The sequence below is a fragment of the Nuphar pumila genome, chromosome 16 (genome assembly GCF_984573655.1).
Source record: "Nuphar pumila chromosome 16, dmNupPumi1.hap1.1, whole genome shotgun sequence".
NCBI lineage: Eukaryota > Viridiplantae > Streptophyta > Magnoliopsida > Nymphaeales > Nymphaeaceae > Nuphar > Nuphar pumila.
The window spans coordinates 36,300,693-36,320,964 of NC_143264.1; the positions used below are offsets into that span (position 1 = coordinate 36,300,693).

Genomic DNA, 20,272 nt, shown 5'->3' on the forward strand with positions numbered 1-20,272 from the left:
TACATGGTACCACGATTTATCTACCAAATAAATCTCTCTAAAGGCGATTTACTAATGGTATAAAAATTAAAATACAACGATTTAAAAGCGATCATGCACAAGTAGTAAATGTAACTCATCAGCGTGGTTTACAACCATAAATGTGTCAACGTTAGCGATTTTATACTAGTAATTTACCAAATAGGAGAAGTCGGTAAATGCTACATTAGTAAGAATCCATTATTATAAATTGTCATCACACGTTTAACATTCATAAATAAAAATCGCACTAAAAGAAAAAAAGTGTTTTGTATTTACAACGATTTATACATGTGAAGGCTACATGAGACAACGATTTTTACTAATGGTATAAGCGCTGAACAACGGCGATTTACCAATGGTATAAAAACTGTAGCTCTGTAAGATAGATGAGACAACGATTTATACATGTGAATGATACATATTACAAAGATCAAACATGTTAATACAACTAAATATAATTATGTAGTTGAAGAATTCACACATGATTTTTGTGTTCCATTGCTCACTTTTGAATTGAACTGAGCCTCTCATTAAACAGAACAATATAAGACACTACATTATATTTAACAAGAAATATTTTTCTCCTCCCAACATTGATTACATATCAAAAGACTTGTAAAACTCATGCCATCGTTTCACTCAAACTGGTCGGAAGGATTGGAGGTTTCAACGTTGTATTGCACGTCTGTAGGGTATTGTTGTATGTTTAAAATTGCACAAGTTAGATATTGATAAGCTGCACATAATGCAGTTTATATGAGAAGCAATATAATGTATTATATATTTGTTCATGCAAAGGGCTTGGTTGCTTTTGCTTAGGGGTTGGTTGTTTCTTAGACATTTTCTTGCCAACCAATTCTAGTGCACCCTTTGTCTTCTGACGACTGCAATCAGAGGTTGGTTTTCTTTTGATACCCTTCGCTAGGTAAATTTATCCATAATAATCTACAACGTTGACTCTTGACTTGTTGAAAATGATATTTATGCTTCGAGGCAATGGTGTAACTTTTGTAAAAGAAATTTTAAAATAATATTTTTTGATAAAACTCATGTGTAAACTGTACACCAAATAATAAAAATAAACCAACTTACACTAGTGGTAAGACCAGGTCGAACTCAGGGAACAAAATGTTGCAAAATGCAGATCACTTGAATTATTCACTTTATTAATATCTCAGAAATAAAGGAATTACAATGTTTATAAAGACATAAATAATAAAAATAAAATCCTAATCTAACTAAGCACTGGGACTCTGATGCTAGTTGAAGAAGCCATATGATCAACTTCACTACCCGCCCTCCTCTATATGCAATAAACCTGCAAAATAAATGTTAGTACCTAATTTATTTAACAATAAGCAAGATTTAAATCAACTGAAGAACAAGTTAATGAAATAAACTAAATATCTAATGAACTAACACAATAAACATGCAATGAACAAACTGTAATTAATACTAATTCTAAACTAACAAAATCACAACTATACTACAATAGACAAATAACTATACAACAAGTAAATCACAAAGTTAAACAACTAATTAAATAATTAACTAAATTACTTTAAACTAATTTACTAACTACAAATAATCAGAAGAATAACAGAATTCAAAATTAAAATCTAATTCTAAGGAAATTTACTAAATTACCCTAATTACTAGTTAAGCAGGAAATACAGGGGCTAACTTTGGGAAGTCAGGGTTTTGAAAATGCAAACGAAGTCCGATTGCTACCAAATGTTGCAGAGATATTTTAGACACATTCAAGGATTAGACCCAATTTACAGAGTTCGAAAATTCCATCGAAATAAAAAAAAAACAAATTTTCAATTAACGAAAATACTGCTTGATAGCAATAAATCAAAACAGGAATTTTTGCAGAACCAGTTTTTGAAATCAATTTAATTACTTAACCAAATCAGCATGAAAAATTGTAAACATTTACAAGTGAACATTTACAAAGATTTTCTTTTGAAACAATAAGAAGGTACAACAAATTCGACACATGAATCTAATCATCGTCAAGATTCTGTGCGTCATCTTCTTCATTGTCTCGATCTGCTCCTTCAGCTCCTCTACGCTGATTATCTCCAGCATCCTACAAGAGAAAATAAAGGCTAGTATTAATAAACAAAATATAATAAAATAAATGATATGCAATGAACCTAAGTTAAGGCAATCAAAGTAACATGAATGAATTACACATAATCTAGCTAGCAATAAAGTGAAGGATATTAACAGAATTTAGTTATGTTCTAAGGCTGACATAAAAAAATCATAATGATTCAATCATGCAAATATGTGTTCTAATCATGCATATACTATCTTGAAATCTAACGACATGAAACAAATCACATGAAACTTTCATACCTGAGAGGCACCTGCAGACAAAGTTCCCCTGTCCCGAAAAAGGCTGCACAACTCATTACGGATAACGTCAGAAATTGTTTTATGTAAATAGTCATGCATTGTGTCCTTAATAAGCTGGCGGACACCATCCTAAGAATTAGGCGGGTCAGTCGGATGCTTAGAGTTGATGCTGACAAAAGAAGTCAAAGAGTCGTGACTGGAGGAGGCAACGACTGATGAGGTGTTTATATTACTCTCAAACCCGAACACACGACCATTTTTGGGTTCACCTGTTGCAGTCACCTATGCTACAGGATCAAAAGGCGGATGCTGAGTAGAGTTATCGCCATATCACTCTACCATCTATTGCTCGTATGACTCCTATAAAGTAATAATTATAATGTGGATTAATAATTAAGAATTACAATATTTATGATAACTTATATATTATAATATTTATTAATACAATAAATACATACCGTTGTCATTCTCGCATTCTCTGATATGAACTCTCTCATGGTCTTACGTTTATGTGTTTCAACAAACACATCCTTGTATGACACAATGCCTCATTTTTCTGCTTCCTGGAAAGTTAAATTATAAAAAAAATATTTAACAGGTATGCAACAATACTTATAAAATTGACAATATATATATATATATATATATATATATATATATATATATATATATATATATATATATATTAATGAGTTACCATTTTCTTCAGGTGGCTCCCAAAAGTCCTAGATCCACCTGTGAGTAGATGGGTATCAGGCATCTTCTCTTGATTTTGTGCAGCCTTTGCTGGGCGGTTTTGAAATTCATGCCCTACCCACTTGTCACATTGCATCCCAAACATCTGACCTGATAGTAGGAACGCCATGACCCTTCCACTGTAGTGGATCATCTATCTCGTCAGATGCTTTTCTTGTTGCAGTCTTCATGTTGTGCAGCATGTCTGTAAATCGACTGACAGCCACCTTCTACCACACCTTCTTCGTGTCCTGCTCCTCCATCATAGTCGTGAAGCAATTCAAAGCCTACAAATAATTTTAAAAAGTTAGTAGACATGACTATAACAAAAAATTAAATATAAAACACATTAACTATGAGAAATGATTGTATACCATGAATGAGGACGACAATCTGTCCAACACCTCCTTCAGGTACTCTTTCCATTGAGCGACTAGTCCTGGTAGATGTTGAACTAGTGAATGCCTAATCTCTCATATTATCTCTTGTGGCTCGAACCTCGCGCTGCACATGAATTGATACATATTAACTATCAATATACAATATTTATAAGATAAGTATAGGATAAGTGAAAATGAAATACTTATGATCAATTATCAATATACACTATTTGAATGAGTCATCATGTGTCAGACTGAGAAGACCCTGCATCCAGGTATGACTCATGACTTGTATGAATAGCAGGTGTAGGTAGGTCATGTGTAGGCAAAGCATTATCTATAGAAAAATGAGTTAGAAATTCACACAATGTGCATTTAAACTAATCAAGTATACAATTAGTTAAATGATAAACCTATCGAAGCAACCCATGAAGATGAAGGCTGAGACTAGCTACCACTGGGTGCTCGACCACTATAACCTCCACGAACCATATTCTAACAAATAAAAAACGTCATGCAATACATTCAAATATTATGATACCTTCAAATCATTCAAATCATTATAATATATTTCAATACATTCAAATCATTCACATCAAATATTGCAATACATTAAAACATAAGATATGACATCATTTGCTAATCATGGATAACTTATCCTTAACTTGCAATACAATTTGATCATTTACACAACTCTATATCATCATGGAAATATAATCAAATCTAAAATAACTTCATGCAAGACATTCAAACATTGCAATACATTCAAATCATTCAAGTCATTGCAATACATTTCAATACATTCAAATCATAACTCTATACCTATCAAAGATACATAAATAAATAGAAAATAACTTCATGCAATACATCCAAACATTGCAATACCTTCAAATCATTCAAGTCATTGCAATATATTTCAATACATTCAAATCATTCACATCAAATATTGCAATATATTAAAACATAAGATATAACATCACTTGCTAATCATGGACAACTTATCCTTAACTTGCAATTTAATTTGATTAGTTACACAACTCTATATCATCATGGATACATAATCAAATCGAAAATAACTTCATGCAAGACATTCAAACATTGCAATACATTCAAATCAGTCAAGTCATTGCAATACATTTCAATACATTCAAATCATAACTCTATACCTATCGAAGATACATAATCAAATTGAAATTAACTTCATGCAATACATTCAAGTCATTGCAATACATTTCAATACATTCAAATCATTCACATCAAATAGAGGTATGTATTACAAGATGTATTTCACTAGCTCAAGAATTCTTCCTCATCACTTGTTTGACTTTCATATTCTTCTTCTTCTTTCTGCTCCTCCTCTTTGTCATCTTCTTCTTCTTCTTTATTGGGTGCCCATCCACTTGGTATATCATTTGGATCACATTCTTCCATGCATGTGCCATCAACCAATGGATATATGACATGCATACCATGCGCGACATCGTGACCATAAGAGAAGTCATACATATAATCTGATTGATAGTAATCACTCTCTTCAGTTAACTTGTCTTCCTGTAACTGATCATACTCGGGGTATAGTTTAAACTTCACCTTGCAAACTGCCCACCATTCATTTCTATCTGACTTCCTTGTACTCGAATATGATGTATAGTAAACTTGTTGAGCTTGCGAGGCTAATATGAATGATTCATATATTCCAAACCTTGATTTATGATTCACCTCCACAATGCTTGAGGCTTTGTTGACTCTTGTTGTTGTGAGAACAAACCAATGACACTTGAATAAAGTTACCCTATTATTTAAGCCTAAGTAAGCCAACTCCATTATTTTTTCTATAACACCATAGTAGTCATATTCATTTTTACCATAGCTGCTACCCTTGACGCACCTGCCACTATTCATTGTTGACTTATTTACACCGTAGTCTTTTGTATAGAATCGACAACCATTTACGATGTACCCATTGTAACATTGCATAACTTTGGTCGGATCATTTTGTAAATCACATATTCTTTGATCTTTAACATCACTATGGCGGACCTACAAACATAAACAATGACTGTGATCACGACCAATTATATAACTTATTATTGTTTACACGGAAAGAATGTATGTCATTGTCCTTACCAACTCTTTCAACCATACCACAAACTTATTTTCACGTTCTTTCTGTACTTCTGCATCAATGAGATGTGAATGTTCTCTTCGCAATTCTAGATCAAATCATCTGTACTTAACAAATACTTATATTATTCAACCATATACGCACATATAGAACTTAGTGCTATATATTAAGTATACTTACTCGATGTATGGGTCGATTGCTGAGCAATTAAAAATGATATAGATTTGTGCTACATCTTGCTCTCGATCTCCAAGAGTCTTGACCGACAACTGCCAAAGGCATGCCCAAGTGATTGAAATATCGATAGCTTGTCAGCTATAGTAAAGTGTTCTCCATCATCATTATGAGGTGGGCATGTGTAACGTGTTGGAATGTGAGGTTCAAAGTACATAAATGAGAAATTTGAAATCTCTTCTAATGTGTACACCTCACAAATAGAGCCCTCTACTCTTGCTTTATTCCGAACCTTTTTTTTGAGGTCAAACATGCATCTGTCAATAATATATATCTCAAATTACAATAAATTTCTCAATAGCATAGAAGAGAAAAATATAAAAAAACATATACCTTTCAAATGGGTACATCCACCGATATTGCACAGGACCACCAACCCTTAGTTCATATGACAAATGTATAATCACATATTCCATAACATCAAAAAATGCTGGCAAAAATATCTTCTCTAGCTGACAAATAAGTGACAACAAAATCTTCGAGATTCTTTACCTCAGATATTATGACTTCCGATGCGCACAATATTCTAAAAAATCTACTCAACTCGAACAATACCCCCTATATAGGTTTGTCTACTATATCATGGAATGCTAGGGGTATCAACCATTGCATAATGACATGACAATCATGGCTATTCAACCCATATAATTATCCCTCATCTATCTTCACAGCTCAAACAATGTTAGAGACGTATCCATCTGGAAATCTCAATTGTCTCAACCATTGACATACCTGTTTTACTTGATCTGGTTCAAGCATGTACCTTGCCTTTGGTTTCAGTACTTTATTATCGTACTCTTTGAGTTTCAATTCTGATATTTTATATATTACTTTTAAATCCATACGGACCTTCTGATCATCCTTCATTTTTTTTTTCACATTCATTACCGTATTGAACACATTATCAAACATATTTTTCTTCACATGCATAACATTCAAATTATGTAGTATCAATAAGGTCGGCCAATATGGTAGTTCTCAAAATATAGATTTCTTTGTCCAATTATGATCCTTCCCAAATCCAAGGAAGGGCATCGGGCTACGAGCATCTGTCAGTCCATATGAAAAGTATCGCAATCCTCTTAAAATCTCTATGTCAGACAACCTTGTGGGTGGACCTTCCATTTCAGTTGTGCCTACTTGAAATACATTCCTTTGTCGTCAGAACGGATGGTCGCTGGGTAGAAATCGATGGTGACAATCAAACTAGTATGGCTTTCTTCCATGCATCAATCTAAAAGATTTTGTATCTTCCATGCAGTACGGACATGCCAACCTCCCATGTGTGCTCCAACCAGATAACATACCATATACAAAGAAGTCACTGATTGTCCATAGAACAACAACCTTCATATTGAAGTTTTATTTTTTGTGGGCATCGCATGTGAGAACACCGTCATCTCACAGTACTTTCAGTTCATTAATCAATGCCCTTAAATATACATCAAGATTTTGACCCAAAGAGGTTGGATCAGAGATCAATAGAGACAAGAAAAGATTTTGACGCTTCATACACAAGCTTGAAGGAAGGTTGTATGGGGTTATAAATACTAGCCAACATGAGTATGAAGTTGATTTACCACTAAATGGATTAAATTCATCTGTACATAAACCGAGCCTAACATTTCTCACTTTCATTGCAAATATCTGATGAGTATGATCAAAGTGCTTTCAAGCTTTCACGTCAACAAGATGCGCGATCTTGTCTTCATCAGGTCAAACTTTATTTGCATGTCATCTCATGTGTTTAGCTGTCCTCGAAGACATATATAATAGTTGCAATCTAGGGGTGAGAGAGAAGTAGCAGAGCGACTTGTATGACACTTCTTTTGTCCTCGTGCTACCATTGTCTCTTGTCTTTGGCTTGAACCGAGGATGCCCACATGATGAGCATGATCTGCTATTTTCCTGATCTTTGAAATACAACATGCAGTGATTTGAATAAGCATCTATCTTTTGATACCCCATACCTAGAGCGTTGACCATAACCTTCGCACGATAGAAATTTTATGGCAATTTCTCATCTTTGGGCAACATACTCTACACAATAGAGCATAGACGATCAAAACATGGTTGACTCAAATTAAACTCGGGCTTCAAATTTAGTAGTTGAAGAACTGCAGACAAGATAGTGTGACTCTCGCAACTATTCTAAAGTGGCTCATCAGCATCTCGAAGTAAATCATAAAATCTACTAGCTGCATTGTTTTGTGCTTCTTCCTCTACCCCAGTTGATGCATCACTAGGACCCATAGCAGAACCCAGTTCTGGTCCTGCGACATCAAATATCAAATCCACATATAAATTATCGTGCACCATATCCACCCGTGTGTCAAAATTGTTCATAAATTCTTTACCATGAAATATACAATTTTGATAATCACTCACAAAACCCTTCTTGTATAGGTGATGTCTAATGCCATGAGGTTCTACAAATCGATTGTTCTTATACATCTTGCAGGGGCACCTAATCCAACCTATGGGATCCACTGTACTAACACTTGTCATTGCAAATTCAATAAAACTGTCAACACCATCCATATATTCAAGCGATACCTCATTGTCAACTATCCTACGATACATCCATTTATGGTTTGCAGTCATTTTGTTGTATAATGTTACAGATATTATCCTAACCAGTTAAAAGAGAACCATCAGAATGCCATGATGAAGAAAATATCAAATTTATCATGCATTTGTGGTAGATGTAACGATTTGATATATATCACACACACACACACATATATATATCATACAATCACATGAACTATGATGCATGCATTGATAACTTAATATTTTTATGTGCAAAACCATTCATTTGAAGCATGTTTGAAGCATTGATAACTTATCATTCATTTTCATGTGCAAACTCATTCATAACACAATACATTCATTTGAAGCATGTTTTTATGATACAATTTTACATAAAAGTCATAATCAAATTGAAAGTAAGTTCATGCAAGTATGAATACAATTACATCAAACATTGCAATACATTCAAATCATTCATATCAAAACAATGTCAAACATGTACCTGCAGCAAACACACTCCGATATCCCGCTAACTACTACCATGACTAGCATGAAATCTGAACTCCAAAAATAAGAACACTTCTATTTTCATACATTAAAATCATGCTCAGCATGATCTTCAAACTCCATCAAAGTAGTCTTAGATATCCACAACCAAGTGAGTGTGTGAACAGAAAAGTGTTGCATCCAAAAAATTAAATAACCTGTGATGCACATGCATCAATTACTCACCACGGGTATTTACCCGATTTGCATTACTTTTTCTTTTGCATTTTTTTTTATTTTTTTTTGCATTGCATTTTTAACTGCATGCGATGCTTAGCACTAAGCATCGTTTAATTAGCTCAGCTACGTACCTGCAAAGCACAAATATACAAAACAATCTACTGGCGAGAAGGAGACCGTAAGGCAGAGAGACAGGGAGGGGGCCGAGCCCCTTCCTCGCATCCCGTAAGACAGGGAGACAGGGAGGGGGCTTGGCCCCTCCTTGGCAAAAAAAGAACAGGGATGGGGCCGAGCCCCTCCCTCGCATCCCGTAAGACAGAGAGACAGGAAGGGGGCTCGACTCCTCCCTGGCTAAAAAAGAATAGGGAGGGGGCTGAGCCCCTCCCTCGCATCCCGTAAGACAGAAAGATAGGGAGGGGGCTCGACCCCTCCCTGGCGAAAAAGAACGGGGAGGGGGCTCATCCCCTCCCTAGTGAAAAAAGAACAGGGAGGGGGCCAAGTCCCTCCCTCGCATCCCGTAAGACAGGGAGACAGGGAGGGGGCTCGGCCCCTCCATGGCAAAAAAAAAAGGGAGGGGGCCGAGCCCCTCCCTCGCATCCTGTAAGACCGAGAGACAGGGAGGGGGCTCGACCCCTCCCTGGTGAAAACGGAAACAGAGGGAAAGAGGCTTGCCAGTCGATGAAAAAGGAAGGAGAGAGGGGAGTCATGGGTTACCTGAAATCTCCTGACGTTGGTATCGACTGGGACGGGGCTCGCTGGCAGAGAGACAGGGTGAGGTCAGAAGGGGGTTGTTGGATGGGGCTTGCTGGCAGAAGGGACGACGGGGTGAGGTCGGAAGGGACGACGGGGCTTGATGGCAGAAGGGACGATGGGCGGCGGGGTGAGGTCGGAAGGGATGACGGGCAGTGAGGCTTGCTGGCGGAAGGGACGACGGGCGGTGGGGTGAGGTCAAAAATGACGACATGCGATGGAGCTCGCTGGCGGAAGGGACGACAGGCGGTGGGGTGAGGTCGGATGGGACGACAGGCGGCGATCGACCGACAATGGGCGGTAGGCGAAGGCCAGCGGGCGACGGGCGGGGGATGAAACAGAAAGAAAGGAAAATAAAGGGGATGACATTAGGGATTTACGGGGAAACTTAGCGATGGAGTAGCAACAAAAAAATTCCGTCGCAAATCTGTCGCCAAGTAGCGACAAAAAATTTATGTTGCTGATTCGTCGCTAAGTTGTGATGGAGTTTGAGACGAAATGTTTCTGCAATGAATTTGTCGCCAATTAGCGATGACATGTTTTCCATCGCTACTTCCACAAAAAATTCATATGTTAGCGACAAATAGTTTTCTCTCGCTAATCTGTCGTAAATTTGTGACAAAAAAAATCCGTCGCTATTTAGAGATTTTCTTATAGTGAAAAACAAAATGATTAATTAATTAAAACTTAATTACTGCCTAAAGAACAGGAAGTGCATGAATTTAAAAATATTCTAAAATAGTGAATTAATTAAAATAATTATAAAATAAAATAATGACAACTACTTGCTATCTATGCTACCATTACAATAACTAACTAAGCATTAATCAATAAGTGCTAAATGAACTAATTTACTTAACTATGCTAAACATATTGACTAAACAAAATTAAACATAACTAACTAAGCAATGAATTAAATTACTTAAAACAATAAAAGTAACTAACCTAATATACTTAACTTAAAATACACTAGCTAACTAACTTGAAATTAAAAAATGAATTTAAAGCTAAACTAACTTACTTAAATTTACAAACGAATTTAAATCTAACTTAAATTAACTAACCCAAATTAGAGCCTAAGGGGCGGTTTTGAATTTTGTTTAGAATTAGAGGCTCACACCCCCTAGTGGACCCCACTATGGCTGATTCAACTTACTAAAAAAATTAATTTAAATTAATCAGAAAAAAGACAATGAAACAACTACTAAAATTGAGTCAACTACTAAGAAGGGAAAGCATTGAAAATAAAAAATGAAAGAAAGGAAACAACAAAACGTCTACTCATTAACACTTTCCTAAATTACTTACCTTACTTTAAAATAAAGCAATTCACAATATAGAAACTATCCTAAGGAATTAAAATCAGTAGCTAACCTAAGGCTAAAGAAAGAAAATAATTTACTTACCTAAATTGTCACCATATACGATTTCTAGAAAACTAATCACTAAAACCTAATTAAAGCAAATCAAGAAAAATCTGAACATTATGCTAAGTAATTCAAAATAAAGAATCTAGCCTAAGAATAAAAAAAATGGAAACTAATTTAAAACTAAAGAGAAGACAATTGACTTACTAACAATACACTAGCCGATTTTCATACAACCCAACATAAAAATATAATCGCTACTTTAAACCTACCAAAATGCATGCATAAAGTATCAACGTCTGGTAATCAACCTCACAATTCAAAATGTAAACTTTACCTAAGGCTAAAAGAAACAATCAATTGAATTACCTAAAACATACTATACGATTTAGAAAACCCTATGTAAAAAGTCAACACACAATAAAACCAAACGACCAACCTATATACTAATTATTTGAGTAAAATAACCTATTCTAATTCTAGTTAACCTAACTTAATATACCTTCATTTGATTAAATGAAAATTAAAGACAAAATTCAATATAACACAAAATACTCTTCGACTAACACCAAAATCAACTGTCACACGCCACTACGCAATTGACTACCAATAATTAGAATTTATAACAAAAATTCAATTAAAATATTGTTAACCTACTGTTAAAACATTCCTAAAAATCAGAATTCAAATATACAACCTAATGTAGATTGAATTGAATTAAGACGAACCTAACCAACTCTAACCGATTACTCTAAGTTAGTCGGCTAACACTAAGACTCCATTAGCAATGGTCGAATCTAGCTTACTAGATCTTGACCAGACTTTTACAACAACCAAGAATCAGACTTTGATTAATCTAAACCAAAATAAAACTCAGGAATATGATATATTTACATTATGCACATTAATCAGCCGATTGGAATTAAGAGATTGAATCAGTTGGAATTGATCCAATCGGTTGACTAGTAAATCCAAGATCGGCTCTTGGTTAAGCAAGAGCTCGATCAAAACAGAATTTTAAATATTGAAAATAAATGAAATTTGTACTGACAAAGACTACCACGACAGACCCATGGTTAGACTCAATGCATGACTCGACTCTTGACTCTAACTAGAAGAAAAAAGGAAAGAAGATTTACCTTTCGGCTCGTCTGATGAATGGAGGAGAACACGAGTGGTTAATAGAGTGGAGAACATGCCCAACACGTCTTGGATGGTCTATACTTTAATTTCAACCGCTAATTCGAGCATGAGTTTAAAGGGAAAAAAATAAAATATGATATATATATGTGTATATGCATATAATTTTAGGTGTGTCGATTTTATAAATCTGATCATATATATGTAGATATTTCAGTATTCCCGATTTTCATGCTCATGTATCTGAATATCTATATATATATATATATATATATATATATACACACACACTTCAGATTTGTCAATTTTCTTTGCTCATGCATCTGAATATATATACTTTAGATTTATTGATTTTCCTTGCTTATGCATCTAAATATACATGTAATTCAGATTTGTCGATCTCATTGCTCATGCATCTAAAAAAGAAAATATGTGTATTTTTAGTCATGCTGATATTTTGGTTATGAGTTTGAATCATGTATGCACGAGTATTCTATTTTGGCTGATCCATGTATATGAATTTGATCATGTACATGAATCTAGTCAGCAACTGATTAATTTGTATTGGTTGATCCACGTACAAGACTTTGATCATGTATATGAATCTAGCCAACAACTGAATATTTGGTATTGGTCGATCCATGTACCTGAATCTGGCCAGGAGCTGATTATGTTGGTGTTAGTCGATCTGTATACCTGAATATGTTGATCCATGTACATAAATCTGACCAGTTGTGGTTACTTTATAACTAGCCGATACATGTACATGAATTTGATTATGTACATGAATCTGATTAGCATATTTAATTTTCTGCATGCCTATTTGTATACATGAAGCTGATCATGTACACCAATCTGATCAGTATTTATAATTTTTTTGCATAGCCGATTCATGTACATGAATCTTATCATCATTTATATGTTTCTGCTTAGTCGATTCATGTATATGGAGATGGATATGTACATGAATCTGTTAGCACACATACATAAATCTTATTAGAAATTATGTACCTATTTCTGCTTAGCTCATTCATTGTACATGATGTTGATCTTATGCATGTTTGCAATCAGCTGGTCATATACATGAATCTGATCGAAAAGTGTTTTTTTTACTTGGTATATAAATTCGATCCTAAACCGATCAGTTTGCAATTTGCATATCATACACATAATTTCTGATTATAATTAGATGTTTGTATGATTGTGATCATATGTATGGTTTATTATATGCATCAATTTGATCATGAATAGTGTGGTCTGCCAACTTTCTATTCGCATGTGTATGTGTTTGGCCAAATATGCATTTTTTTTATATTATGAATATGCATTATGAATATAAAATTATGAAATTGTGTGTTTTATGTTCACTAAAATTTTGTAATTTGCATAAATCACTTTTTGAGATATGTTAGTGATTATGTGTGAACCACTAGAGGCCTATGTAGGCTAGGAGCATGTGTTTCTTTAATGTTATGGAAATGTTTATGTATTGCAAAATAATTTCTGAAAATTATTGGTTTTCCAAATTTAATTATACTTTAAAATTGTGAGGGCCAAGTCTCAAAATGGTTATTGCATGTTGATTAACAAAACGATTCTTATGTAAAGAACTTAAACTTTATTTTGAAATAGTAAAAGAGACCAAAATAGTGTAATTAAGCACTTCCTTGATGTCCCTTCTACAATGTGGGAATCTTGGATAACGGTCATGGGGGACCGTGAGGATACTAAAACTTCTTGTGCAATTATGCCCTATAACTCGATGTGTGGTTCGCTTTCAAGTCACAATTTTAGAGAGCCTTCAGCCACTTTACCTGAGGGTGTTGTTGTTGACTCAACAATAGTTATTGATATACCAAAAAAGTGTCGTCAATGGATGTTGATTTCTCTAATGTCCCGACATTAGGTGTTGATTCTTAATGTTTCAATTAATGGTATTGATTCCTGATATTGGTCGAGAAACAAGTCTAAAACTCAATAAATAAAATAAAAATTATATGTTAAGCTATGACTGAGAACCTAACTTGAACCTCGAGAATTATATTCGTTTTGAGTATCTGCGAGTTTAAGGATAAATAAAAATTAAATTTGTATGCATTTATTAAGGATATACATGCAAAAACAATTATAATAAATAACTTAATAAGTTATTCATGCATATACATTGAATTGTGCATAATTTGTTGTTCAACATTAGTTCATGCATCTCTGCATATTTGATTTTTGCATGATATTTGGTTGAATACTTGAATAGTAGGATAATTATGGTAAGTTTATGCCTGAGTTAATTTATGTTATTTCCTTTACTAATGGATTTTTAAAGAAATTTGTACAGGAACTTCGATTCTTACCCATTTTTTAAAACTATTTTAAAACCCATGATTTTTTTAATAATTAAAATAAATAAATGATGAATTATTGATGTATTTATGACTATAATTGTGAATTCTTGATTATTTTGATTTTGATTAATTATGAACCTTTGTCTCAAGTTATAAATAATATTTCAAGAATAATTAAAAAAGATAAATTGTAAAGACTTTTTGAGTTGGTGTGGTTTTGGATTTTAGACTTTGATTCTAGATCCAAAATCACCACTTGGATTCAATATGGATCTGAGGGTTGTTTGAATTGGATATAAAATTAAAATATTATTTAGATCCAATGGTTATGGATTGGACCCTCATAAGCGATGACCTATGTGGACCCTCATTTGGATCCAAGAGTCCATACGAATTAAAATATCATCTAGTTTTTAAACTAAATAAAAAATAAAAAGGTGATAATTAAGATTTTTAATTTTTAACTCATTTTAAAAAAATAATAATAATTAAAGGAATTAAGAGAGTGGGACATCCCACACCTCTAGAATAGTCCATATTAATTAGAATTTTAAGAGTTTGTTGTTGAATAGTCAAACCTAATAATTCTACTTAAATAAAATAAAAAAATCAAATAATTAAAAAGATAGGAATCTAGAAGTTAGAATTTTTTTTAGATAGGACTCCTCTCCCCCCTCCACATGATTTTGGAGAGCAAGAGTCCTTTCTTGATTAGACTAGAGTTTGTGGAGAGGATATAAATACCTCCTCTCACTTTTGTTTGAATTTTTTTCTTTCTCTTCGTTTTTTCGTTTTAGTTTTTGCTTTCTCTCTTCTCCTAAAATGTGTAGGAGGTTTGAAGTATGGTTGTGAAACCATTAAACCTGCACATACTTTGGTGGTTGTGGTGGTGTAGAGATTGAATTACCTAATTTCTTATTTTTACCTTAAAGATCTATCAATTATCAAGTAAGATTTACGTAGTAGACACTTTGTATGTACATTAAGCATGCACATTTGAGTTGTTTTTATTTTCAACAGCATATTTATATGTTTTGATTTATTATACAAGTTTTTTTTTTTAAAAACGTTATTTGGATTCGAAGAAGATGAATCATGATTTTTTCATAAAAATGATTTTGAAAAACATGCCTAAATAGGGTTTCTTCATTGGTTTGTATTAGATTCAGTCATAACTTGATTATTGATGGTGTTATTCATATATTAATCCATATTGAATATGATCAAATCTGAAACAATGAGATTTCAAAGGTTTTATGGTCTCAAGAAGAGTTTTTACAAAAATATTCTCTAAGAAATCTAAATATGCAATGACTGATATGTTATTCCTGACCAGTTTTGAAAATAAATCAATATCAATTTGTCTAAAAAATCTAAATAAAATTACTATGATTATCTACGCATCTTGATCTTAAATTTAGAATCATGTTTTACCTAATTTGAAGTCATATGGAGGAAGAAACATTCATTTTAACATAGTTTCATTTTTTTTCTCTAGATACAGGGTTGTTTTAACCTATCTCTAATAAAAGATATAAACTCCCAAGAAAAATAACTCTAAATATTTTATAAAAAATTTCAGTGAAAATCAATATAGAATAATAGACTGTGTAAAAAGGGTTTGGTAAAAAATATTTTATATAAATTTTAAGAAAATATTTAATCTGATAAAATCTTGCAGTTTATAGATTATGGATCGAAATCGTGTTCAAACAGGGTTTAGTAGAATATTTTTAATTTTTTTTATATTTATTATTTTTGAAATCTATTTGTTAGGTTATGTTCTGGACAAGCACAAACAACTACGGTACAAATATCATGACCTTATATGCATTTTGTTATTCCTAACAGCTTTTATAAAAATAGGTTATCAGGGATCCGAATTTTCCCTGACGACTTATGTTTGTAATCAAGTAGTAAAATGTTTGGATCTCGTGGTTTTAATATTTTTCTGACATACTGCATATTATCAGTGGTTATAAAATTTATTGAATTATAAATAAAGGGGTAATCATCTAGAAAGGATCTTAATAGTAATCTATGCAGGTTGCAATTGAAAGAGATGGCTAAATCTTGATTATCTTGTTAATCAATTATTTTATTCATTTCTAATAGAGAGTACCTTTGTTTATATGATCATGTTCAACATATTTAGCTTGTTTAATATCTGAATTTATGATTGACTTAATGATGATTTAACGAGTTATGGTTGAGAGAATCAAAACCTCAATTTCTCATAAATCAATTTAGTGTTTTGAACTCTTTCTTGGATTTTGATTCTTCCAAATGCATTTGTTGTTGAGATATGATGTTTATAAGCTTTGTACAATATGAATTGAATCAAGTTATGTGTATTCACCTTGTTTAAGTGTGGTTACAATTGAACGTAGTTAAAAATACATAAGTCTTTCTAGTTTAGGCTTATGGAGGCTTAGATCGAGGAAAATGACTTATGTATTTTTTGTTATGGGTTAGTGGTAGTGAGTTATTTAATTTTTAGGTTATCATGAATATTTTATTTAGGGCTGATATGATTTGAGTACTGAAAAGTCAAGATATTAATTAGAGTCAGGTTGATTTACTCGGTGAGAGTTTATGGGAGCTCTTATTGGGAAAGTCGAGTGTATGACTTTAATTATGTTTTGATGTTTTTCCTAAATCAATCAAAATTTAATTTTGAATCATATTAGATCTGATGTAAATGTTTATGATGGAGATAAAGGTGAGTTTGATTACTATGATTATGGTGTATGAATACCCTGTTTCTGAGTAAAAAGCTCCTACACGTATTGTAATTAAGATTCATGAATCAATTCAATTATACCAGTTTAATTATGTCATTTCTTTTATGATAAATTGATTATGAGCATGTTTGTAAGTGCAAAACATGTGAAAGATGAAAATGAACATGTTGATTTTATTGCATATTGGCCATATGTGCGGTTTAAGAATGATACATATATGCCATATTATTGCATGCTTATTTTTGAATATTGAAAATATTATGCTACTTCATGAATAAATTATTAAATAGCATGCTGACGTGATTTTCTGTTATGAAAATGCATGTTATGCTCTGAGATGTAGTAATTATGAAATGTATACATGATGATAGAAATCTCAGAGGGTTGTATGAGCACTTAGTGTGCTTGATAAATTAATAATTTATTATTTCAACGGAGAGAATAGTAAGATGACAATGCATTAGCCTAAATGGTAGTTGCATTTACCTATGACCTAATTGATAAAGATAACCCTATGATATAGTTTCGAATATGCCTTTACCAAGGTATGCTGAACCGAAAAAACTGATTTGGTCTACCTTAGTGAGGACAAACAGTATGAATGTTCTGGGCCTTATTCTTTTTATGCTACGAGGGGAAATGCTTCGACAATCTCCCAACCTAGGGAATTTAGGGTGACTAGGACTGTTTCTTATATCCTAGGCAGGCATACCCATAAAGTACTTCTGCAGAAGTGAGTAATTATGCTCATCATTGTGGTGGATTCTACACCCTTAGGTTGATTTCTCTCAGAGTATGCTGCTACCTCTCATGGTCTGACTCCTCTCTTGAAAGATATGACTCAGCATCTACTTGAGAAAACTAAGATATATAACATAATAATTACTAGGGTAGTCTAGTCTGTTTTGGGTCGATCCTACGTCATACCTAGGTAGGCTATGGTAATCAAGTAGAACATAAAATACTTGCTCACTTTACTCTACTGCACATTTATTTATGTTCATGTGATTGTGTGGATTCATGCATATTAATAAACGTCTTGATTTTATTTGAATAATGTTAGCGATACATGAAATTGTTATACAATACTTGTGTATATTTTTTTAAATCATGAATACATGAATATCTTATGAAATCGTTTACTTTGCCTATTAGATGTTTAATGCAGTGTTTTAGTAATTGTTGCATATTATGCAAGCTTTATGTATTGTATCTTGCATTAACTGTGTGAATTTTACTAAGACTTTTCAAAGTCTCATGCTTTCAAAATAAAATATTTTTAAAAAATATGTGTGTGATGAGCAAGTGAAGGGTGCTAGAGAGGACTGTGAAGGCTGATGATTTCGATGATCCCAAGGGCTACTTGTCTCATTTTAATTTTAACAATCATCGATTATTTAATTGACTATTTATTCGAATAATTGAAACTATTTTATATTCAGTTAATTTCTCTTAGTGGCATGCATTGGTAGTAATTTTTAAAATATAATGTGTCCGGAAGATTTAAAATATAATGTGTCTTGCGATCGTGTGGGTTTCGTCGAGTTCAGTCTATAGATTGAATACCAAGGTGCCATTTTCGGAATCTGATCTGACGGACAAGCCGGCGAGCCTCTACGCCGCCACCAAAGAAGGTGGAAGAGGAGATTGCCCACACCTATAACCATATTCATGGTCTTTCCATTACTGGGTTGAGATTTTTCACTGTTTATGGTTCTTGGTGTAGGCCTGATATGACCTATTTCTTCTTTACGAGAGACATGTTGAAGGGAAAGGGCATACCCATCTACGAAAGTGCAGATCACGGCACCGTTGAGAGGGATTTTACCTACATTGATGATATTGTGAAGGGGTGCGTTGCCTCGTTGGACACGGAGGAGAACAGCAAGGGGAGCGGCGGGAAGAAGAGCGGACCTGCTCAATTGAGGATATATAATCTGGGCAATACCTCGCCTGTTCCAGTGAGCGAATTGGTTACCATGTTGGAGAGAATGTTGATGGTTAAGGCAAAGAGGAAGGTGCTGAAGTTGCCGAGGAATGGGGACGTGCAATTCACGCACGCGAATATCAGCCTTGCACAGCACGAATTGGGATACAAGCAGACGACCGACCTGCAGACAGGTTTGAAGAAGTTTGTGAAATGGTATTTGGATTATTATGGAAAGAAGCGAGGTGGCAGCGATAGTTTTCAGTTCTGATCCATGTTTTGGTGGTAGAACTGTTTGAAAATTCATGATTTTGATTTTTATCCAATTTTTTCCACTTTGTTTTTTTTATTAACATCATATAAAGGAATGCAATCCCTGATGTTGGGTTTTGTTAGTTACTGTGGGATATTCATTGATCTGTACCAAAATGGAGGCTCCTCTTACTTAGTACACAGATTTTTCCTCTTTTCCAATTTCGAAATTTTGTACGTTTTTCTGTTCTGCTTTCATCCTCTCATCACTAATCTGCCTAATTTTAGGTTTCCTAGATTCTATCTCAATATAATCTCGTTTGTTATGTGTGCTTTATTACTGCGCTGCACCGTCCCTGTTCTAGTCTTATATGATTGTCTTCTTTTGTCCACCTCCATTACACTGCATGGTTAGAATAGGTCTTGGTGATGATGATGATCTGCTGTCTTTATTATCATGCATGCTTGTATTTTCGTAATATGTACTAGTTTCATTCCTAACCGTTTTTTCCGTCAGTGCTATTTGCTGCAAATTACCACTTGGATATCCTTATATTTAAAGTTCTCCATTTTCACCATATTGTAGTTTTAAAAACTGCAACATGGCTTTTCTTCAGAACTTGCATGATG

The 20,272-nt window shown here is 33.6% G+C and overlaps 1 pseudogene; it reads left to right on the forward strand.

Annotated features, from left to right (window-relative positions):
* Positions 1–10,087: 10,087 nt before the first annotated feature.
* LOC149813174 (UDP-glucuronate 4-epimerase 4 pseudogene) lies at positions 10,088–19,661 on the forward strand (annotated as a pseudogene).
* Positions 19,662–20,272: the final 611 nt, after the last annotated feature.